Below are 24,704 nucleotides of genomic sequence, written 5' to 3' on the forward strand. Positions count from 1 at the left end.
TCTAAAACACTCGCCCAGCATAACAGAAGAAAACTAATGCAGTGAATTATAGTGTTTAGTGCTGATTATGACAACCATTTTGTAAATATAGTACAGACTGTTTTTATTGTAAAAACTATGACTAAACTTAAAAGCAGACAACTAGTTTGTAAATTAAATTATCTGATATGTTTCTGTAAATGATGTACGCAACTGTCAGTAATTGGTATTTTAAACTTCTACATTGATGTCTAAGCCATGTAGGCCCCTACTGGACTTCATTCATTGATAAGGTAATTATAGTATGATTGAGTGTGCATGCCAGTTTTTAGTTGGTGTGTTTTAAGTTGTTCATGTTTTAGTGCTAAGCTTGTGTGTCATGTACTGTATTTTGTTATTAAGGCAAATATGTGGAGTCATTTATTGTGCATGCCATTCTTATAGTTGGTGTGTTTTAAGATGCTGATGTTCTTGTTTAGAAATTGTTTTGTAAAATATCTTAGCCTATGAATTCATCAGTAACTACTGCAAAATCTGTGGGTTACTAATTATTTCACTTTTGTCTTGAACAGAGTTTGAATATTATGGAAACTACCAAACGAAGTATAGGGATAGCCGGGTACCTATTTGCATAAAATTTCGTTATTTAAATATTGGTTGTTTTTGCCGAATAATCCTTACGTTAGAAATGATCAGTAATACATCTTACATGGTTTGGTACGGTAACTGCTCGGTAAAAATAAAGATTGAACTGTAGATTCGAACTGAAATAATCCGGTCGAAGTGTTGAAGTTGCGAATGGCATGACGTACGCCCATGGCCCGTTCTCGGCCTTAGCGCTGTGACGTCACGAATCGTATTGCGAGGCCTTCTCTATAGGTGGTGTTGACCCATCTTGTTTCTTTTGTCTTTGCTACCATAGAAACTATGATGAAGATTGGCACTCTGTTTAGCATTCTTAGCGTTGCCTAGGTCACACAGCCGGCCCATATTGTCAGCCATCTTTAAGATGAGTAAAGTGAGGCTTCTGTACTAACAGCATATTACACATTACCTGGTCAGCTTGCGTGGGGGTTTGGCTCTGAAATGAGTAGGAGCTAAGCATAACCCTGCGTGAGACACTGGGAAGGGGGGCCTCAACCCCGACACGGCGCGTCTCAATGGCTGATAGGGAACGTCCTGTAGATATGCAGGACAGGTGCGAATAAGGCATGGTCAAATAAGCACCCGCGGATCAAATGAGGCAAAAAAGAAAATGGCCAACGGTCTCTAAGGCGGAAGAGGAGATCTCCCAACGGCCTGGAGGACGGAAGAACTAACCCCAAGTCTTACCGCGTTGGTTTTATTCTTGGATAGAAGACATGGGACCGAATACCCCCCGGGATAAGGGGGCCCCCTTTACTAAGTGCCAACGGCCTCCAAGGAGGGCGGATGAGCGGGTATAGGGTAGGGCACTCTCTTGCCCTTGGAGTGGGAAACTGCTCCTAAAGGCGGATTAACCAATATGGTCAACGGCATAGGATGGAGAAGGCCAGAGGGAAACCACTCCATTAAAGATCCACTGGATATCCCTTGTTATGCAGCAATGATGCTGGGCTTTGGAACTAAATGTAATTCCGGAGGTAAAATAGTCCCCAATTCGGATCTCCGGCTGGGGTCAGGGACAAAGCGTGGAAGAAAGGTGGTGGTGGTGATTATTGTTTTAAGAGGAAGTACAACTAGGCAACCATCCTCTATATAACACTAATCAGAGAAAAAAAAATGAAGGGGCCGACACTTCGAAAAATGAAGATATCGGCCAAAGGAAGACAAGGGCCACGAAGGGCGTGAAAATGAAAGACTCCCTAGCCCTCGCAAACCTAATAGCGTCGGGGTCGGAAAAGAACAAGAGTTGACCAAGAGAGGTCGGATAGGATAGATGAAACTGAGGTGTCTGGCACAAGTAAGTGGAAGCAATGCCAGGACTCAGCTGAGGGCCCCGTGGTCGCCAACCCACGCTCCAAAGTTCAGAGCCCCTGGGGCCTCTTTTAGTCGCCTCTTACGACAGGCAGGGGATACCGTGGGTGTTATTCTACCGCCCCCACCCACAGGGGGAGGTGGAAGAAACACAAGAAATATTATTTTAGGAACTTGGAATATACGATCTCTCAACATTTGTGGCAAGCTAGAGAACTTAAAAAAGGAGATGGCTAAACATGACATCGACATATTAGGAATGAGTGAAATAAAGTGGCCTAAGAAGGGGAACTTTTGGAGTGATAACTATAGAATTATATACTCTGGAGAAAAAAGGAAGCCATGCAGGTGTAGGAATAGTATTAAGTAAAAACGAGCTATGTACAATACAGTGATAGAATAATTATGGTGAGAATAGAAAATGAACCAGTTGACATGATAATAATACAGGTGTACATGCCAACAACGAATCATTCAGATGAAGAAGTGGACCAGGTATATGATCAGTTAGAGGAGTTGATGGATACGATTAAGGACAACGAGAACCTCATTTTTCTTGGAGACTGGAACGCCTCTGTTGGTGAAGGAAAAGATGGGAAGACTGTAGGTCAGTATGGTCTTGGAGTAAGAAATGACAGAGGACAACAACTAATAGACTTTTGTAAAGCAAAAGGACTAATAATTACAAACACCTTGTTAAAACAACCCAAGAGAAGAAGGTACACCTGGACTGCACCTGGAGATAAAGCGAGATACCAAATAGATTATATTATGGTAAAGGAAAGATACCGTAACCAAGTCAAACAATGCAAAAGTTATCTAGAGGCTGATGTAGCGAGTGACCACAACCTATTATTGTTAAAATCTGATTTAAGACTAAGAAAGAAGAGGAAGAATTTCGAAAAATATTGCAGATATGTGAGGAAACTAAAACAAGACAGAATCAAGAAAAACTATCAAACACTGGTAAAACAGAACGTCGCAAAATACCCAATGGTACAATAAATGAGAAATGGATGGGCCTTAAACACTCTATCATAGAAGCTGCAAATCAGGTAATAGGAAAAACGACGAAAGAAGCACGAGAACCATAGATTACAGATTATGTGCTTGAACTTGTAAAGGAAAAGGAGGAAATTTAAAAACTCAAAGAGTGAAGAAGAAATCAGAAACTATAAAAGACTCCGAAACCTAGTCAACAGAGAAGCAAAGAAGGCTAAGGAAGAATATATAATGAGACAATGCAAAGAAATAGAAGAAAGAATGGAGAAAGGAAACATGGAAACAGCTTATGAATTGATTAAGAAACAATTCAGAACAGTCACTGGCCGTAGTAACAGCGTATTAAGTGAAAATGGGAAACTGTTGTCTGAGAGCAAAGAAGTGGGAGAAAGATGGAAGCGATACATGGAAACATTATATGAAGATCCTACTGACATAAATGAACTTGAAAATGAAGACAACATAACAAGTGACCAACTGGGACCCTCTTTAACAAAAGAAGAATATCTTAAGGCTGTGAAAGAATTGAAACCTAATAAAGCGCCAGGATGCGATGAAATAACTGGAGAAATGATACAGAGACTGGATGATGAAACACACGGCTATATTTTTAAACTGATCAGGGAAATATATGAAACCGGAGAGATTCCAGAAAATTTTAAAAAGTCTCTCATAATCCCTATACCGAAGAAACCTGGAACTCTAAAATGTGAAGAACATCGCACCTTGAGTCTGTTGTCGCACATGTCAAAACTATTGACAAGAATAATATATAACCGAATAAGCAATAAAATTGAACCACATTTAGCTGAAGATCAGTTTGGATTTATGCGGAATAGAGGCACTCCAGAAGCTATTCTAACGTTACGACAGGTTATAGACAAAATGCTAGACGTAAAAAAACCTTTGTTTATTGCATTCGTGGATTTAGAAAAAGCTTTTGATAATGTGAACTGGAATATGTTAATGAAGATTATGACTAGTGTTGGTCTAGATTTTAGAGATGGACGAATAGTATACGAATATAACAACCAAAGAGGCATCATAAACATAAATGGTGAAGTATGGGAGGCTTATATAAAGAAAGGAGTACGACAGGGATGTAATTTGTCACCAGTGCTGTTCAACCTGTATATTGAGAAAGCCATTGAGGAATGTAAAGAGGAAATGGAAGGGATAAAGATAAATGGAGTAGAAATAAAATTGATAAGATTTTCTGATGACATAGCTGTCATAGTGGAGAACGAAGAGAAACTACAAAGTGCATTAATAAGAATGAATAATATATTGAGAGATAAGTATAACATGAAAATTAATACAAAAAAGACCGAAATTATGGTATGCAACCGCCAGCATATTGCAGTCGACATCAGAATTAGTGATATAGCACTAAGGCAAGTAAATGTCTTTACCTATTTAGGAAGTAAAATCACTCCAGATAGCAAGTTCAGTCGACATAAAGAGCAGAATTTCCCAAGCAAAAATTGCTTTTTACTAGAAAAGGATACTACTTACATCAAGGACTTTAAATGTGGAGACCAAGAAGAGATTTATTAAGTGCTATGTCTGGAGTGTGGCCTTGTATGGTTCAAAAACGTGGACTATTAGTGCACGTGATAAGAAACGTTTGGAAGCATTTGAGATGTGGTGCTGGAGGAGGATGGAAAAGATCTCATGGACAGAAAAACTCACCAATGAAGAAGTTCTTCGACGAATAAGGTAAAAAATATCCTTTTTAGCAAGAATAAGGAAAAGAAGAGACCAATTAATTGGCCATCTCTATAGGCACAATGGTTTCATAGTTAATGTCATGGAAGGAATGATTCAAGGTAAAAGAGTAAGAGGAAGACCTAGAATGCAATATTCAAGACAGATCAGAGATGACGTAGGAACAGGCTCATATGTGGAAATGAAGAGATTAGCGGATTACAGAGAAGAGTGGAGAAGACGAATTGCTGCCAACCAATCTTAGGATTGAGAATTAAGAAGATTATTTCTGAATCACTGAATTCACTGGGGGTTTATACGAAACAGAAAGTGATTTTGCACTCCCACAAAATATACACAACCAAACTTAATGGGAATCTAGCTTGCCTTAATGGAAATCAATTTCTAAACTTTTTTCTCATATGCAACATTTCAATATGAGCATTAATAAGGGAGATATCATTAACAGACCATTTTTCGGTACAAGTCCCACCGGACTTATCTGAAGAGCGGGTGCGGGTAAAGCCTATTATAACTTGAATACTACTGGAGATATGTCAACCAAAATTCATATTTAGCATTCATCTGTCCAAAGGTAGGTTTTGACGTCCATACCATTTCAAATTCCCGGAATGGACTGGGGGTTTATTGGGAACCGAAGTAGTGATTTTACCCTCCCACAATTTATACAAAACTAACCTGACTGGAAATCAACCAACCTTGATGGATATCCATTTCTAAAACTTTTTTGTGCATTTTTTCGATAGGAGGGTTCATAATGGAGATATCATGAACGCTTGGTTTTTCTGGCTATGTACAGAGGACTATTTTGGCGAAATCTTCGTACAGTTACCCGTTTCAAGTGTAATAATGACCATCTGCATATTTGTTACCTTTAGTTCCGAAAAAGTCCTCATTTTAACCCCTCTCTCAAAGCAAGATTGAGGCACAGTCTGCCAGACGAGCTAGAAAATTGAAATTTGCCAAACTTATATGTCTTAGCCTGTAATTGACGGAAAGCTTCCAAGATCAATAAATATTTCATTTTTTACCCCCGAAAAATTTCGGAATATCGAGGCAATTTTATGTCCGTGCAGACCTTTGTTTCGAATTATCAAAAAACGGATGGCACAATATCCGTTCAATTTGGAGTGATCTTTGGTCCTATGACCTTTTTGTCGTATCTCTTTCCCTTATATGTTAGATTTGGCTGTATTTCTGGATTGTTCGTAAATATGGTGATATTACACTATATCTCATTGTTTGACACACTTATAGGAAATATAAAGTTATCAAGTTTGGTGCGCACTTTGACACAATCAAAGGCCATATGTGGAACAAATTTCATGATTCTAGCTTATATATAAGTATGCAAAAACATTATGTAAAGTTTTAAAATGTACCCAAATTTTACCCTATTCAAATTTTGAACTCAATTTAACCCATAAATATGGGAGATACGAGAAAATGTTTAAGAAGCAAACATGTAGAAGAAAAAAGCGGCGTCTGATGGCGCAAACCAGTTGTTGATATGATGTACTGTTTAGGAGTAGTGAATCTTGACATGGAGGTCCGCAATTTTAAACGTGCTCATGCTCATCTGTCTCCTATATAAATAAAATCGTGAAGACTGTTTGTCTGCACATTGACTATTTTGGCGATATTTTTGTACAGTTACCCGTTTCAAGTGTAATAATGACCATCTGCATATTTGTTAGCTCAGATTTCCTGAAGGTCCTCGTTTTACCCCTCCCCCAAAACCAAGATTGAGGCACGGTCTGCCAGACGAGCTAGAAAATTGAATTTTGGTAAAATTGTATGTCATAGCCTGTAATCGACGAAAAGCTTCCAACATATTTAAATATTCCATTTTTTACCCTCGAAAAATCTCGGAATATTGAGACAATTTTAATGTCCGTGCAGACCTTCGTTTAGAGGTATTTCGTGGCTAAATGGTAAGTCTTATCACAAAACGGATGGACCAATCTCAGTTCAATTTGGAGTGATCTACAACTTCGGTCCAATGACGTTTCGTCATATCTCTGTTCCTTATATGTTAGATTGGTCTCTATTTCTCGATAATGCCTACATTTTGCTCTTTGTACATGTATAATTAGTAGTTCGAATCACTTTTACGAACAATAGAATCATCTAATTCTACACGAACATTGACCCACGCAGTATCCATACGTGAACCGAATTCTTTGTTCGCAGCTGTCATATTAGTACCCAAAAGTAATGCACTGTGAGAGAACTTTACCCAAATTTCCCCCAGTTCAACTTTTCTAACTCAATTTTACCCATAAATAGATGAGACAGGAGAAAGTATCTTAAGACCAGGCATTTGGACCGCTAAATTAGGCCTATTATATTATAATCCTTTTGTCGATATGATGTATCGTTAAGCAGCAATTAATCTGTAAATGAAGGTTTGCAATATTGTGAACATGCAGATATTTCGTATGTCGATCTATATATATTTATTGAAGTCGATTTGTAGCGATGTAAGGGTGTGTTTGCCATTATAATTAATATTTTACATTGATAGTGGCTCTCAGCAGGAGGTCGTCTGCTATTGTAATCATTATTCTCCACATGGACTTTGACTGGCAGTAGAAATGGGATCCTTCTCCAACTCCTTTGTAACTAGGATTAGTAAGGACGGACTATCATTGTAATTAATAATTCCCTCCCCGATTTGACAGCCATAAGTCAAGGGAGCATGAAATTTCGTTCAAAAATCCCCTAACCGATTGCGTTTAGGAGTAGGCAAATGTGGCCGCCATTATAAACAAATTCACCTATCTCAAACGTGACTGGCATTAGGCTTAGTGGCCTTGCTATTATAACGGGAACTCACCAACTCGGTGTGACTGTCATTAAGAAAAGGGGCCTGTCATGATAACGACAACAGCACAAGTAAAACTCCTCAACCGTAATCTGTCTGGAAGTAGGAAAGGGGGCTTGCCATTGTCAAGAAAACTCCCCAAATCGATTGTGACCGCACAATAGGTAATGGGGCCTCCCATTATAATGAATTGTGAATGGCAGTAGGAAACTGAGCCTGCCGTTATCATCACAATTCCTCAACTCGCACTTTACATTGGAAACAAAGTATGGGAACCTCCCTCTACTGTTTGTCGATAACGCTAAGAGACATGGAATTTACAAAATACTTATTCATTGCATGTACAGTAATTTACTTCGATATACGTATACACTGTAGAATACCGTAGCGAAGCAGGGGCACATTTGCCAGTATATTACTACATTTGATATTATTTTAACCTACCACTAATTACATTCATTATTCTAGGACACGCAGGCCTCTTATCCATCCTGTCCTTATCCTTCATTATTCTCGTTTGTGTTTGTATTGATTATTAATTTTCTCTTTCCACATACTGTTTAAAATACAAAACAAAAAAAAATGTTGCTATTCTTCCTGGTATAATCCACTCGTTATTTAGCTGAGCTATAATCCAGTTTTCTGGGACAAAATATGATATAGAACTTACGAACATCTTGAAGTATGAGATTTCAGTAGTAAAGACCTTTTCAGACCTTGTGTTGGTAATGTGGTAATTTTGGGAGGCACTTGCAGGAGTAAAGCATCTTTATGCATACTTTTCTTCCCCAACAATGGATTTCATTATTTTTCCTATCTTTTCCATTACGACACTGTGTCACTGTTCCTTCCCGCCTAATATCATTTTCACTGAGTGTAAATTCTTGCATCATGCCTGCAGCTGATATTGACTTATATTGTCAAACCAGGAAACAACCCCTAAGGTACACTATATAATTAATTATTCAAGTATATAATACATAAAAACATAGTGATTGCTCATCCAGTTGAAACCAATAGTTCACATAAATATTACAAGCTCCCTGTTATTTGAAATTCTAATGCTTAAATTTTTATTGCCCCAGTCAATCGGTGCTTACAGTAGGGAAACATGTATTATTCCAGTCAAATAAACATAAAGTAACTAATTCATTTGTTTACAAGGTGTGGTAACTGGATGTCTATCTCATGGACAAGGGTCACTTTGGAACTCAGTAATATAGCGTGCTTACTCACCCAATGGGGCAAGCAATTGTTTGTTATTGTATGTTATTATGTCTGGATTCGTAACATTGGAGAAGGACCACCTTTTGACTGCAAATTATTTTCAAATGTAATTTTCAAGGATTTTTTTTGGTCGCATCGACACAGGTAGGTCTTATCGCGACGATGGGATAGGAAAGGTGGTGGTGGTGATTATTGTTTTAAGAAGAAGTACAACTAGGCAACCATCCTCTATATAACACTAATCAGAGGGAAAATATGGAAGGGGTCCGACACTTTGAAAAATGAAGGTATCAGCCAAAGGAAGACAAGGGCCACGAAGGGCGTGAAAATGAAAGACTCCCTAGCCCTCGCAAACCTAATAGCGTCGGGGTAGGAAAAGAACAAGAGTTGACCAAGAGAGGTCGGTTAGGATAGATGAAAGTAAGGAGCCTGGCACAAGTAAGTGGAAGCAATGCCAGGACTCAGCTGAGGGCCCCGTGGTCGCCAACCCACGCTCCAAATTTCAGAGCCCCTGGGGCCCCTTTTAGTCGCCTCTTACGACAGGCAGGGGATACCGTGGGTGTTATTCTACCGCCCCCACCCACAGGGGGAGGATAGGAAAGGCCTAGGAGTTGGAAGGAAGCGGCCGTGGCCTTAATTAAGGTGCAGCCCTAGCATTTGCCTGGTGTGAAAATGGAAAACCACGGAAAACCACCTTCAGGGCTGCCAACAGTGGGATTCGAACCCACTATCTCCCGGATGCAAGCTCACAGTCGCTTGCCCCTTACCGCACGGTCAACTCTCCCGGTTTTCAAGGATTTTGGGGCGTTTTGGTACTGTAAGATTAATCGTTGCTCTTCGGGCAAAAGGTCATATTTCCCAATGATCTTCCAATCCATTATTTTCCTTAAGACTGGTCACGCTTTCCAGCCACATATGGATAGTTAGTCCATCAGAAGAATATTCTTTGTGTTTATTCTCCTATGCTTACGTGTAATGGAAAATGAATCTTACCGTACCGCACTCTAGGAATGTATGTTTGCAAGACTTATTTACTTAAGCTTCATTTTCATTTACACATTAGCATGCGAAAATGAACACAACAAAATTGTTCTGATGTACTGCATATCCATATGTGGCTAGAAGCCTGACCAGTCTTAAGGAAAATAATGGAGGAAGAGCGTTGTGAGATATAACCTCTTGCCCGAACAGCGACGAAATCAGCAGATAGCGTTCAACGAAGCCGTTGGTACCAAAACATCAATTTTTCATATACGTGGATGCGGAACCCTTTAGAAATGGATACCTCAATTGAATTTGAATACTGTTTTAATACGTAGCACGAACATATAAGCAGGCGGCGAGTGCTGAAGGAAACAATGTCAATTATAAAAACATTCTAAGACGTTTTTGGGTCGAGATGGTGGAGTAAATAACACAAGTATTTTTCTTTATCTCCTCACACCGTCATGGCAAACAAGCATTATCTCTTCGACAACTTTCAACAACCCAGCTACTGTAATCAACTTTGTCAGTCACGTTTACCCAGAGCATGCCGCGCCCTAAGTAAGAAGGATCTTCTCAATCCGAGGGGATGAAAGATAATCATTGTTATAATTTATAATAACAATTTAAAAAATGAATAACAAATTTGTATATTTAAGGGGGGGGGGGGGTATACAATTCAAGGTAAAGTTTAAGTATTGATATATTGGTAGAAAAGGAGGTAAAATACTTCGACTGTCGATTACAAGTAACTAGGAAATTCACGAAAATTGACACAAGTATTATTGAAAGGAAGTTAACTTGAAAGACATATAAAGACTCAGTGGTTAACAAATAAGTTATTTCTAACAGAGGAAGAAAGGATTAGTTATAAGGTGAAACAGACTTTAGTATAATGTCGACCGAGCTCAATAGCTGCAGTCGCTTAAGTGCAGCCAGTATCCAGTATTCGAGAGATAGTGAGTTTGAACCCCACTGACAGTAGCCCTGAATATTGTTTCCCGTGGTTTCCCATTTACACACCGGGCAAATGCTGGGGCTGTACCTTATAAAAGGCTATGACCGCTTCCTTCCCACTTCTAGCACTTTCCTGTCCCATCGCCGACATAAGACCTATCTGTGACGGTGCGACGTAAATCAACTAGCAAAAGAAAAAAGTATAATGTCGAAGGTGCTAAAGCAGCCATTCGAGCGTGACACATAAATTTAAACGTTAAGAGATTACATGTCACCCCAATGCGCAACAAGATGTGTAAATGATCAAATGGATTCAGTTAAGCACGAAGAACATGAAAGTCATCAGTCCTGTTTACTTATTTTAAATGCTCTCTGGAAACTTGCATTGCTGAGGATTCTGCTCCGGTGCCGTGCCGTGGAGGTAGTTCTGAATTTCATATCAAAGGACAAAAATCAAAGGAATACTAGTCGTACAAGAAAGAGGTAAATTCAGACCGTCAAAGGTTATCGGTTAAAAAAGACAACAACGAATATTTTTTTTTTCAAAGCTCTGAGAAACGTGTTACCATAGCAAGAACGGTGGTTTTGATTATTGTTGGGTAATGGTGGTGGTGATTATTGTTTTAAGAGGAAGTGCTACTAGGCAAACGTCCTCTATATAACACTAATCAGAGAGAAAAATGGAAGGGATCCGCCACTTCAAAAATGAAGATATCCGCCAAAGGAAGACAAGGGCCACGAAGGGCGTGAAAATCAAAAGACTCCCTAGGCCTCGAATGCTCTAATACCGTCGGGGTCGGAAAAGAACAAGAGTTGACCAAGGGAGGTCGGATAGGATAGATGAATGTGAGGAGCCTGCCACAAGTAAGTGGAAGCAATACCATGAATCAGCTAAGGATCCCGTTGTCGCCAAACCACGCTCCCAAGTTGAGAGCCCCTGCAGCCCCTTTCAGTTGCCTCTTACGACAGGCACGGAATACCGTGGGTGTTATTCTACCGCTCCCACCCACAGGGGTTATTCTTCTACGATGCTGCGGCAAAAGTAATGGCAAATATTTTTTTTTTTCGCACGGATGCGGGATCAACCAGATAAACGGAAATATACAGATGGTAACAGCGGCGATTAGCGAGGGCTGGTGAAGGGGATTGGCAGTTGCCTAACCCACCCCCCGCACTACCACACACACACTTTGTGGAGAACGTTATTTCATTTTAGCGACCTGAAAGTGGGAATTACTAAAAAATATTTGTATTAACCCTGTTGTTTTTTCAGCTAATTCTTTCCTTACCGGAGACATGCGAAAGATGTCGTTCATCATGGCTAACCGAATTGCACAGCGCCATAGCAAGTAGTGGAGACCCACGGAGCAATGTGTAGCATGTTCTGCGACGAAAGGTAGCAGGGGTTTGCCAAGGACACCCGTTAGAAGCGCGCATTCGTCAGTCTGTCATTCTCACTCAGTCAATATAATATCTCTTCAGTCCTATCCAGTGTCTATGGTTACTTTGTTAGTGTGTAGATACGAAGGTCGATCAAATATAAATGGGATTTTTGTTCCTGAACATCAACAGTTGTTATGACTGGTCCCGCGCTTCTGCTATGTTTAGGCGGGACCGTTGGGAGTGGGGAGAGGGTGCTGATAGATATTTCCCGCCGTTTCGTCAGTAACGCTCACGATGTCGGAGCAACAGGTGCACCCCTCCGCTGCGCAACGCATAATTATAAAATTTCTATCTCGTGAAGGAGTTACAGCTTCGGAGATTTGCTAGAGATTGATTGCACAGTTCGGTGATCAAACATTGTCAAGGGCGCGTGTGTTTTCCTGGCATAACAAGTTCAAGGAAGGACGAAAACGTGTGGAAAATCAGCAACATGATCACCGTCCTCGGACCAGCATTACAGGCGAAAATATTCGTGCGGTTAAAGACATTATTGACGAGGATCGACGGGCGAGAGTATCAGAAATTGCAGAACAAGTCGGAATCAGTTATGGGAGCCGTCAAGCAATCATCACAAAGGACCTACAGTTCTGTAAAGTGTGTTCTAGTTGGGTCCCTTTAATAACAGTCTACAAGAAATGCACTGGACTACACTTGATCATCCTCCTTACTGCCCGGACTTATCGCCCTGCGATTTCCATTTGTTCGGACCGCTTAATGAAGCTCTAGGAGGGCAACATTTTGAAGATGACGAGAGTGTGGAAAAATTCGTGCGCAACTGGCTGGTGACACGGCCCTGTTCTTTTTACGAAGAGGGCATCAAAAGGCTGCCCATATGCTGGGATAAATAAATATATTTCCAAAGCAGGAACCTATGTGGAAAAATAAATTATAATTGCCTTGTGTGTTTCAATAAATGAATTTAAATTAAAAATAAAATTCCTTTTATATTTGATCCCCCTTCGTTTTGAGTTTCACAAATAGGAATTGTCCTCGCAGTTTTAATTACTGCGTTGATGGGGTGAAATTTTCCTTATGGGGAACATTGTAGGTATGTAGGTGTTAATATAAGGAAAGATCTTTATTGGGTTAATCACTTAAATGGGATTGTAAATAAAATTGATTGATTGATTGATTGATTGATTGATTGATTGATTGATTGATTGATTGATTGATTGATTGATTGATTGATTGATTGATTGATTGATTGATTGATTGATTGATTGATTGATTGATTGATTGATTGATTGATTGATTGATTGATTGATTGATTGATTGATTGATTGATTGATTGATTGATTGATTGATTGTCACCAACCCACGTCAAAAATGGTAGCCTTTACTACAGGCAGGAGATACTGTGGATATACTCTACCGCCTCACGCACTGGAAGAAAATGAGTAAATGGATCCAATGCCAGAATGAGCTGGAATTGTAACGCCATGACTCACAAGCTGAGTCCCTATGGGTCTATTACATCTGCCTTTAGTTGTCACTAGGAATAGAAAGGAAGCGAGCATGTTATTGAGAAATAAACTGTTGTGTTTTAATTCTTTGTTTGAGGCTGGAATGAGAAAATCACCGAGAAAAAAAGAAAAAAATCCTTGTACGACTGGCAGTGGAATGTGAACTAATTTCATCTGCATCAGTCTCCATGGTTACATATCACACGTGGTAATGCGTCAAGCTATTGTACTGGGAGTTACTAAGAATCAGAAGGAATAACATGTAGTTAGTATGCTGAATATTTTTACTCATCTCATTTAATTTATCTCAAACAAAGTGTACAAGGACTCTTTTCAAGCGTCGTCTCCATCTCGGTAGCTAGCTCATTTATTACAATTTAGTGTTCCCTCTGACAGACTAGATCAGTTCTGTCTCTGCATCTAACAAGAAAAGTAAAGCTTGAACATTCATGATAATATTACAGTATAAAAATTAGGAATTTATGTAGTCATTAAGGTGGGACTGACTGTCCCAGTATTATGGTCCTACCATTATAAACAATTTTAATGAAAATTTACAAAAATAGTGGTTAAAATCCTGAAAGAAATCATCACTCAAAGTTACCAACACTATAAACGAACGAACTCCTAAACTTTAAACTTATAATCAAAAGGTTCATTCATGAGCTAACCATTAAAGTAGGAGATTTTTAATAACGTACTCGCAGAGAAAACTGCGTAGAAGAGAACACAAGGGAGGTTCGATAAAAAAGTGCGGAGACTGTCACAAATAAGTGGAAACAATGCAGGGCTCCGTGGTCGCCAGTCCACGTCAATGAAAAATTCTAAGCGGCTACGAATCGCTATCAACAGGTATGCCGCTGATATTAACTGGATGTCAACAATGTGTCAACGAATTTTGAGGTTGTGACTTCAGGTACAGTACTCTAATGGCCACTCGCCTAATTACGGCTGCCGTTATCACGAACTCCACTTGCCGTGCTCTACTCGCCGCTATCAACAGTCATATAATCGGCATTGTACCTTCGCTGCGGCCTCGCTTACCGCCCGATCTGCTGGACAGCTCATCGCATACTGATCTACCACTGGGTTACGTCACTCTCTACGTCACTATCTGATGTTTCTCGAACCCATGTGCGCTTCCTTCACCAACTTTCTGTGATGGTATAAATTCGTCCCCCGAACCCTCAGTCTTCAGTCCAGCGCTGATACCGAGTACAAAATCATACCTCCAAAAAATAGAAAGCACGTTACCTTAGATCTGAAGCACATGGTTCACCATCGCTTTGATTCCCTCTCGTTTAAAAAAATTCCACTTTGTGCTTCAGATCTAGGGTACGAATAAGAAGAATTCTTGGTTATTATTATCATTTCCAGGGGAAGTACCATTGGGCAGCCATCTACTCTGAGCACTAATCAAAAGGACCATGATAAAAATTGCCTGAAATGATATACTCAAGAAAATTCGTATTAATGTTATTTCGTTCCGTGAAAAACACAACTATGTTATTACTAATGTCCATCAGATTAATAACACAACAACCTATAAATCTAATATAAGCATTCCAAGTGAACTAGACACTCGCTAATCTTACCATGCCTTGCACAGAGGGGTGTCGAAATTGGGCTGCGAAGAACTGGGAGAAAGAAGGCGAGCTGTTCGACTACGTGGTATGTTCCGAGCTGTCAGCGGAGAGATGGCGTGGAATGACATTAGTAGAAGAATAAGTTTGAGTGGCGTTTATAAAAGTAGGAAAGATCACAATATGAAGCTATATTTGGAATTCAAGACGACAAATTGGGGCAAATATTCGTTTATAAGAAGGAAAGTTAGGGATTGGAATAACTTGCCAAGGGAGATGTTCAATAAATTTCCAATTTCTTTGCAATCATTTAAGAAAAGGCTAGGAAAACAACAGATAGGGAATCTGCCACCTGGGCGACTGCCCTAAATGCAGATCAGTAGTGACTGATTGATTGATTGATTGATTGATTGATTGATTGATTGATTGATTGATTGATTGATTGATTGATTGATTGATTGATTGATTGATTGATTGATTGATTGATTGATTGATTGATTGATTGATTGATTGAGAGAGTGCCGGATCACGGAGAATGTCTGGGAAATTTAATTGAATACCTTCTTTATCGAATCCAATCTTACAATGTAGAAATTATTATCCTTTGAGTTTTCTACATGAAGTATCGCCCAATATTAAATTTTTAGTTGCCGCAATGAAGATGCCCGCCAGCGCATGCCTTGTCATGCAACCGCTTGACAACCATTACGTCAGTTCTGCACGTATATCTTTTTTTTGCACTAAAATATACTTCAGAAAGATATCTGCAGTTTTAACAACAGTAATGTGAGAAATGCTCTCTGCTTCTGCTATGTCCTATTCTTCATCACTTTCATCTTTATTTTTCTGCGCACTTTTGATTACTACTCCATGCGTTAAACAGGGTATACTTCGCAGATTTTCTCGCATGGCCAATAAAAATTAATACTCCCATCAATTTTCTCTCCTCCTAGAAGCTTGTGGAAAAAGTAAATTTACTGACAAGTGAGTGTCAAAAACTGATGGATTCCGATTTACACTAACTGCCTTATCACCATCGCTTTGACTCCATCATGTCCAAAATTTCCACTTTTTTTTTTTTTTTTTTAGGTATGATTTTGTGCTTTAACTGAAGTCACAATCTCAAAATTCGTTGACATATTGTTGGGATCCACTTAGTAGCTATAGCACAGCTGTTGATGGCGATTCGTTCCAGCGTAGAAGCTCATCTCTACAAGAGGCCGAGTGACTGATAGACCGGACTATTGAGGGCCGGATTAGCGGTAGTTGAGTGTGGTAGTTTTTCTCAAAAATATGCTTGTTGATAAAAGTTTATGGCTTAGGAATTAGCTCATGCTTTCAGAACTCTTTCAGAATTTTAACAATTATATCTTGTGAAGCGAGTTTGATTATATGTGCAAACATTTTCTTTTTGACAAGTTGCTTTACGTAGCACCGACACAGACAAGTTTTATGGCAACAATGGGACAGGAAGGGGCTAGGAGTGGGAAGGAAGCGGCCATGGCCTTAATTAATGTATAGCCCCAGCATTTGTCTGGTGTGAAAATGGGAAACCACGGGAAAACATCTTCAGGGCCGCAGACAGTGGGGTTCGAACCCACTATCTCCCGAATACTGGATATTGACCGTACTTAAGAGACTGCAGCTATCAAGCTCGATCATTACAATTAAATGACCGGTTCTGATGGTAGAAACAGCATATTGGGACAGGAGCTATCTGCTCTATCGGTAAATTTAAATGTAAATTACCGGGTTTACTTTCTTACTAGGGGCAACCTTTCAAGGCGGTTAAGGCGTGCTCTGTTCAACCGGAAGGTCGTGGATTCAGTTCTCTGCCAGGAAGTCGAAAAGTTTAAGAAACGATATTTCCACTTCAAGAGGTTTATACAGCTCTGACATTCACTCCGCCTACACCAAAACTCAACACCAGATTAATTCCTGACAGCTTATAGCTAACCACTTAGGGCTGAGATTGTGGAAAAAGGAAGCCTTTACCTTCCACTCCTCCAAGGGCCTTCATGATCTATACGGAGATGGATTTGCTTTGGATTTACTACTTTTCCTTTTGACATTCCCATTTTAGGTGGAAATAAAGTATATCCGTGAAAAAATTCCTTTATCATCACAATATCCTCGGTATTATTCCATCTTCCTAGAAATTTAAACGTTCTATTCCTGCTGTGAACTGGATTGGAAGCCAAGAAGTCAACCATATAACCTTTTGAAATCATTCATTCAAAGAATATAATTTCGATGTGAAATACAGGTGGCACAACATGACATTTCAGTTAATCTTACGTAATGTTATGCGGGTAGCCAAAGACATGTCGGGCCTCATGTTTTATTACAGCACACAAAACGTAATATGTTCTCCGTAGTTCCGACCACTTACGATGAATATTTTGGAGTAATTTCTCCAAATTGTGCCTATGTAGCATTTTATTCGGAACAAACAAATAATATCGTGTAATGAAAGTGACCGTCGATGTTAAAAACTAATTGCGAACACAGCCTTTACTGACGTCCAGTGACACTGACAGATGCAGTTAAATGTTAGATTGGGGATGATTGCCTAGTTGCACTTCCCAGTAGCGTATACTGAGGGCTACCAAGGCTATCAGTGAAGCCCAAACCTCAAATGCGAGCGATGGAAATCTAAAGCACATTATATTGTAAGCATCTGACACATTGTTCCATTTGCAAAACTTGAAAGCAATGAGAAAACACGTCGCAAGTATTTCTGAGAACAAGGCTTCGGAGACTCATATTGCAGCCCAGACTCTCGTCCCTTCCCATCGACTCGCCTCGCGCGGCTTGCTGCTGTCTGCCTACAGGCCCGGGGACCGGCGGAGGATAGCTGTGCTAGGCTTCGGTCCGTCAGAACGCCACTGCTATCACCATGCGTTACTCATCGTATATACTTCCTCACCTCATCCTTCTGCCTTAAATAAGATAGATGACGGAGTGCTGGTATTTCACTCCCGTTTTCTTCTACATCCTTGTAGGAAGACACTGCAGGGCTGCTGTTATAAGAGTAATATAGTTTTCTTTTTATTGGTAGATCTGCTAAAATGAAACGCAATCTTTCAGGTTTAGTGTTCTCTTTTGTTGGTTGGAATCGAACCCATGATCATGGGTCGGACACCACAACTGATCTTCCGAGGAAGATAATTAACCATTGAACGATGGGTACGACCGCTGTAAAATTCAACATTGTTATTTAACGATTATGATAATAATAATAATAATAATAATAATAATAATAATAATAATAATAATAATAATAATAATAATGGTACATGACATCTACATAGGCTTGGTGGTGACCAATAAGGATAAAATGAATGGCGAAGATGTCATAAACACCCAGTTCCCAAGTCAGGGGAATTAACACTATGAGGGGGTTGATTCTGAAAATTGAACCGGGGCCGTCGGACCAAAGACAAGCATTCTATCCATTTAGCCTCAAAGCTGGACTTCAATTTGCTAAACGTTAGGCTACCAACTTGATTGATCAGGTGTTGAGTATTGGCGGTGGCAGAGGCCAGGGCAGTAGCTTGTGAAGCAGCCTTGACAACACAGCGGGCAACTCCGTTGGCTGTTGGCTGCAGCTCAAAATGCTTAAGGCTTGATGTTCCCTAAACCAACTATCGAAAAGGGGTAGCCTAAGTCTAGTGGTAGCCCACGTCTTGATACCAGCATACGCCACTGGTACTTCCCATTAAAGACATAATTACCACTAACAACGAATGCTACAATGCAAATGTTTACAGCATGTCACAAATTTCCTAAAAAGTATGACTATTCAGTGAACATGATTGGTGATGGTGATTAGTATCTTTATACGGGTAAGTACAACTTGGCAACTATCTAATCCCAACACAAATCAGAAGGGCTGTGATAGCCTAGTGACATTATCACCGGTTTCTCAGCAAGGCGTGGTTCGAATTCCGTCCTTTCAATGTGGTACTTTTGAAATGAAAACTCCCTGTAGTTCGGATTCCACATAAGGGGAGTCATGATTGAAACTTTGAGACATTTTACCAAAAAAAATCGAACTTTCATTTTTAACCTGAAAAATTCCCCAATTCTTCCTCTTTCAAATCCCGTTATCAGCTTTTCCCTGATGCTATTTAAAAAACTCTAAATGTAGGATTTAAAGGGTAGCGGTTCGGCGAATATAGAGCAAGCCCTCGTATCTTTCTCTCACCCTGTCAGGGAAAATTAGCTTCAAGGTTGTTTCGGACTACATTTAAATAGTACCGCTGGAATATATTTACCATGTAATAGGCCTACGTTGTGCGTAAGAGGAGAAATATACCTCAAGGAGTAATTTACAGTCCAGGGCATTTTTAAAGCAAGCATACTTCTTAAAAATTTCAATTGCTTTTATTTACTTTAAAACTTTTTCAGCTCTTTGCCATGCCTAAAATGTTTTTTTTGCTAGGGGCTTTACGTCGCGCCGATAGTGGGATTCGAACCTACTATCTCCCGGATGCAAGCTCACAGCCGCGCGCCTCTACGCGCACGGCCAACTCGCCCGGTGCCTACAATGTTCAAACGCGTTTTTGTATCTTGTTATCAGTTGAATATTACCTTCATATATTTACTCTTGAAATGGCACGAAACTAGATATTTGCCTATTGAATAATGAAAAATTGAAATAAAAAATATCTGCAGTAGTTTATATCTGACTGCAAAAGCCGGAGTTGTTCTTTATTATATGAGTATTTTAGAGAAGTCTGCCATATTATAGCCCAAACATGAAAAGTTTGCCGCAAGGAGAATTTTCTATGAAACGTATAAAAATAAAAATTATTTGTCAATAACTTTACAACCAGTTAAATAATCAGCTCCAAGTTTTTCGTGGGGTATATCATATACATATATGCTTGTACTTTAAGTTTTGATTTATTGCGTGGTAAAGTGTAGAAGTTCAATATTTCAGTCATGGCTCCCACTAAAACCGGAAGTCTCATAGCTATGAGGTAAGGTAAGGGTTATCCTGCCCGAAGGCACGTCCGAACCTCCGCAGAGGTGTTCCTGGGCCGGAGTTTACGTGCGGTAGGGTGGCCAGTTCCTTTCCGCTCCTCCATTCCCTTACCCCCACCAACAGCGCGTGGCAACCCATCCAACTCCTGACCACGCCCAACTTCGGCGATCTCACGGGATCCGGTGTTTCAACACGGCTACGGCCGTTGGCTCATGGCTATGAGCAAGTTATCAACAGCCGCGTTTTAATACATGCTTCCTTTTTATAAATATCAGATGCAGGGTCGTCTAGGAAGCGTCACAGTAGTCATAGATAAGAAAATGAAAGAAAATTGCTGTGTAATTTTTACGTGAAACGTGCTTCATGAACATAAATTTTGTAGAGCTTGTAGTATTTGTAATGATTTATCTCTTTTCGAAATAAAATCAAGCAATTCTCGGACCTACCACTGCCATTTGACAGGCGAGGGACTCCTTGGAAACAACTTGGCGAACGAAATGAAATTCGATGGGGAGCTATCAATATTAATGAGCCTTATGGAAGAAAGAAAGTAGAACTGGCTGAGTCAGGAAAGGGGATGCATCCAGATGTGCTAGGAGTAAGTGATAGATAACGAGGATGAGAGAGGAGATTATAAAGTGTACTTGACGGGTGTTAGAAAGGGACAGGAAGAGTATGATGCAGGGCTGTCTATCAGGAATACCATTGCACTCTCAACATAGTTTCTGTTATAAGCGTAAATGAGCGAATGATGTGGGTAGATTAGGCATTTGCAAGAATTAGGATGAGAATTGTCTCAGTGTATTCACTATGTCAGGTTGCAGATGAGGATGAAGTCGGCAAGTTTTATGAAGCATTGAGTGACATCGTAGTCAGGGTCAACGGCAAGGACAGGATAGTGCTAATGGGCGATTTCGGTGCGAGAGTTGGAAATAGAACTGAAGGGTACGAAAAGGTCAATGGTAAATATGCAGAAGATATGGAAGCTAATGGGAATGGGAAGCGTTTGCTGGACTTCTGTGCTAGTATGGGTTTAGCAGTTACGAATACACTCTTCAAGTATAAGGCCATTCACGGCTACACATGGGAGGCTAGGGGTACCAAGTCCATAACAGGTTATATATTAACCGACTTCGAATTCAGGAAGTGTGTTAGGAATGTACGAGGTTCCTGGGGATTTTTCGATTTTTGTCCATGTTACTACTGTTGTTGCAGTAGACGAGATTTTTTAAATCGCAATGTTTAGTTTGGTTTTCTTTTATGATATACCGGCGCTGAGTAATATTTGTGTCATGTAATCTTTCTCAGGAACCAAGGTTGCAGTATGTGTTGAAAGTTAAAGCCTACTCTGTTATTTTTATGACTTGTATCATGTAATTTATTTCAGGTTTCCACGTCGATTTGTGCGTGTCTTTATAAAGTCCACCAGTTGATTGATTTTGTGTCATGTAATTCATTTCAGGAACCTACGTTGAATAGGAAGTGTTGCGTAAATTGTAAAGTTATCTCCTTATATTTTCCATCGAGTCTTTGAGTGAGTGAGGATAGTGTAAATGCGTTCTGGAAAATATAAAAATATCTGAGGCTAAAACAAGCAACTGACTCTTTAAAAATGAAGCTAACCACTAAGCTAAAAATCTTAATAAAATGAAAAGAAAGCACGCTACGACCTAATTTAGGTTACAGTTATATTTACATTTAGAAGCTTCCTGACACTTACTTTAATAGGACGTAATCCGTCCAAACCAAAGCTAAATCTACTGAAATTAAATATCAAAACTAACCTATCCCTTTTTGCAACATTAAAACACGTGCATACATACATAATTACATTGCAAATTTGGTACTAATCTATTTCGTTGACTTATTGCCGCCAGTCATCGGAACAGCCGACTCCCCATCGTTTTAACCGGCCACGGATTAGAGAATGCCTTCACAAAAGACTTGGGTCCGTCCTTGGGTCTCCATTCTCCTGGCGTAGAAATGTGATCTCGTAGTCTCCGTCGCTGCTTCTGGATGCTGCCCAAAACATCCCCTCGTTACACGGTGTAGAAAACTGGGTCGAGATTAACCTACCAGTTACTAGAATACTACAGCCGGGATGATTTCCACTGACCGTGAAACCAGTTACCATTCATTCGAGGAACAACTTCTTATCTAATTCGGTTATTGGTCAAATATTTCCCATTTAAATGCTGGACTGGAAATACTGAAGTGAATGTCCACGAAAAACCTATCCACACTGGCAGGCTACTATGCGTTTAAAATGATTATCTGAAGCTGATCTTTCCCTCTGGACACGAAACATAAATGCCATTCTACTAAAGTTAAAATCTTGAATACTTAAATGCGGTCTGAGCGTCTTTCAACAAAAGTTACCAGTCCCCACACGATCACTCACATAAATAATACTTCTTCTGACGATGTTATCTGCATGGGATCTCGCCAAATGATAGGGCAGCAAGCCCTCGCGCTAATCACTTTTATTAATTCCTCCTCTCGTACGCTGTTGTATGCTCGATTGGGGACATCCCTTACATAGAACAATGCCTAGCCAAAATTATTGTAGCGCTATCATTTCATTGGTTCAACACATCGCGTATCCGACGCTTATTTGAAACGTATAATTCCAGCTCCTCTAGAATCTTGCCGGTCCCCCGAAATGTTTTCCGTTGGTCTGCCGTTGGGGTTCTATTGTTTCCTTGTTCTGCTTTGTGTACGTCATGACGAAATTCCTCCTTCTAAACTTACCTGGCGAGCAAACAGACCTGGGCTCCAATCTTCCTGTAGAAATTGCGAAATGTACTGCTGAATGTAGATGTTCCCTGCCAGTTAGTAGTACTTAATGAAAATGAAATCTTCTCTGTACATTCGAATAGATGGCTGATTATTTAAATTAGCACTTCAGTAAGGGCTCAATGGGGAGGAAGACAATGAAGTCGGTGAAATTACGCTTTAGGAAGTGGAAAAGGTGGTGAATAAACTCCATTGTCATAAAGCAGCAGGAGTAGAAGAAATAAGACCTGACATCGTGAAGTGTAGTGGGAAGGCAGGGATGAAATGGCTTCATAGAGTAATATGACTAACGTGAAGTATTATCGGACAAGCGCAGTAATTTCAACTATCTATAACCAAGGGAACAGGAACCATTGCAACAACTATCAAGGTATCTCATTGATTAGTATATCAGGCAATATAGTCGCAGGCATCTTGGAAGGAAGGGTGCAATCAGTGGTTGAGAGGAAGTTGGATGAAACCAGTATGGTTTCCGACCACAGAGGGGCTCTCAGGATCAGATTTTCGGTATGCGAAAGGTAATTGAAAAATGCTACGAGAGGAATAGACAGTTATGTTTATATTTCGTGGATCTAGCGAAGGCAAATGACAGGGTTCCGTGGGATAAGGTATTCGCCATAATAGGAGACTATGGGATTAAACGGTAGACTATTAAAATCAAAGGCATTTATGTTGACAATTGGTCTGCAGGGAGAATTGATGGTAGAGTGAGTTCTTGGTTCACGGTACTTACAGGGGTTAGACAAGACTGTATACTTTCACCGTTGTCGTTCATAGTATACATGGATCATCTGCTGAAATGTATAAAGTGGCAGGGAGGGATTCAGTTAGGTGGAAATATATAAGCAGTCTGGCCTATGCTGACGACTTGGTCTTAACGGCAGATTGTGCCGAAAGCTTGTAGTCTAATATTTTGGAACCTGAAAATAGGTGCAAGGAGTATGGTATGTAAATTAGCCTTTCGAAGACTAAATGGATGTCAGAAGGAAAGAAAACCTAGAGAAATGAATGTCAGATTGGTGATACAAAGGTGGAACATATAGATAATTTTAAGAATTTAGGATGTCAGTTCTCCCAGGATGGAAATATTGTGAGACTGAATCAAGGTGCAGTAAAGCTAAAGCAGTGAGCTCGCAGCTGTGATCAACAGTATTCTGTAAGAAGCAAGTCAGCTCCCGGACGAAACTATCCTTACATCGGTCTGTTTTCGGACCAATTTCGCTTTAAGGGAGCGAAAGCTGGATGGAATAAGGGTCGTTCGTTCATAGGATAGAAGCAACAGACATGAAAGTAGCGAGAATGTTTGCTGGTATAAACAGGTGGGAACAATGACAGGATGATACTCGGAATGAGGGCTAAGTTAGGAATGAACTCGATGAATGAAGCTGTACGCATAAACCGGCTTTGGTGTTGGGGACATGTGAGGCGAATGGAAGAGAACAGGTGACCTAGAGAAAAATGGACTCTTTTATGGAAGGTAAGAGAAGTAGAGGGAGACCAAAACGACTATGGTTAGATTCGTTTTCTAACGACTTGAAGGTAGGAGGTATAGAACTAAATGAGGCCACAGCACTAGTTGCAAATAGAGGATTGTGGCTACGTTTGTTAAATTCGCAGAGGCTCGCAGACTGAACGCTGAAAAGCATAGCGGCCTATAATGATGTATGTATGTATGTATATTATTATTATTATTATTATTATTATTATTATTATTATTATTATTATTGTACCTGGCGGTACACCTCCGTGCCGCTAATTCAAATATT

The sequence above is a fragment of the Anabrus simplex genome, chromosome 14 (assembly GCF_040414725.1).
Source record: "Anabrus simplex isolate iqAnaSimp1 chromosome 14, ASM4041472v1, whole genome shotgun sequence".
NCBI lineage: Eukaryota > Metazoa > Arthropoda > Insecta > Orthoptera > Tettigoniidae > Anabrus > Anabrus simplex.